Source organism: Gracilinanus agilis, chromosome 3, assembly GCF_016433145.1.
Source record: "Gracilinanus agilis isolate LMUSP501 chromosome 3, AgileGrace, whole genome shotgun sequence".
Taxonomy (NCBI): domain Eukaryota; kingdom Metazoa; phylum Chordata; class Mammalia; order Didelphimorphia; family Didelphidae; genus Gracilinanus; species Gracilinanus agilis.
Window position 1 is genome coordinate 148970890 of NC_058132.1, and position 1229 is coordinate 148972118.

General features: G+C 51.8%; 1 protein-coding gene across 1 annotated transcript in view; it reads left to right on the forward strand.

Moving 5' to 3' along the window:
• The first annotated feature begins 282 nt into the window (after window positions 1–282).
• The window catches only part of GJA3 (gap junction protein alpha 3), a 47687-nt gene continuing 46740 nt past the window's right edge, over window positions 283–1229 (forward strand). Inside the window, exon 1 of the mRNA XM_044666143.1 lies at window positions 283–497. The gene's annotated coding sequence lies outside the window, so the exon portion shown is untranslated. The remainder of the gene's footprint in view (window positions 498–1229) is intronic.

Here is a 1229-nt window from a genome sequence, read left to right on the forward strand (position 1 = left end):
CCTAGGCTGGGATTAGAGAATAGCCCCCTACTTTTCCCGAGAAAGCTCCACTGGCCAAAGGAGAGAGAAAGAGGTGCCCCTGCTGAGGTGCAGAACGCACAAAGAAGTGAAGAAGGCCGTGCGCCCCTCTGACCTCCCCCCACCCTGGCCGCCTCTCCCAAAGTGATGAGTTTTGGAAGTGGCAGGGGCGTGGCATTGGCCGGCCGGGGCTACTCGCTTGGTGGGGGTAGCCATGCCCGGTCACGCATTAGGATAGCAGAGATGGCCGAGGAGGAGGAGAAGCCGGCTTCTCCTGGCTTGAGGCTTGAACGTTAAGTTTACATTACACTTCTTAAAGAAAAGGAAAAGAAAAACTAAAAGAGAAAAACAAAACCAAACAAAAACCAATTCCAGCCTCGCCTTAGCCTGGCTTCTTGTCCCAGTGGCCTTAGCCCCCCCTGGGCTGAGGAGAGGGGGCAGCACGCTTCAGGTTGGCTGGCCGCGGTCGGAGCTGTTGGGTAAGCGCAGGCAGAGAGGAGCGGGGTCGGACTGGGCTGGGCTAGGTTGGGTTGAGCTTGGGGTTCGAGGTACGGGAGTAGCTCGGGAGGGGCAGGGCTGACCCAGGCCCTCTCAGGAGGCCACTATATGGGGCGGAAAGTCTAGCTCGCCGATCCTATCTAGAGGAGGGTGGTATGGGCCTCTCGGGCAAGAGGTACGCTTTGATATGCCAAGCGCTTCCGCTCCACAACCTAAACAGGCTCCAGCTGGCTGGGATAAAGACCCTTGGGAATCACAAGATGTTTGCAGTTTAGTTCCTGGGCCTCCAACTGCCTTGGCAAAATCTTTGGGAAGAGTTGGGTTCTTGAGGAACTTTCTGGGGGAAAGGATTGGCAATAACTGACCTTCTGCAACTTGAGTGTTGAACTTTCTTTCCCACAGAATAGTTTGACTAGAAGTTGTACTTTAAGGTTTATGTGTACTTTTTTTTAAGTGAGAACCAGAAATTAAAAAGAATGCCAAGCATTATTTAAATGTTTTCATGAAAAGAAGTTTTCTTCCAGCAATAAGTGATGGAGTACAACTCTTTGTAGGTGGCTTGGTTTGCAGTGTTAAGTGATAGACTGTACTAGGGTTGTTGAGAAATAATGCTGGCTAATGAGGGGGGGAGGTCAGAAAAGGGAAGGAAGGAAGGAAGGAAGGAAAGAAGGAAGGAAGGGAGGGAGGGAGGGAGGAAGGAAGGAAGGAAGAAA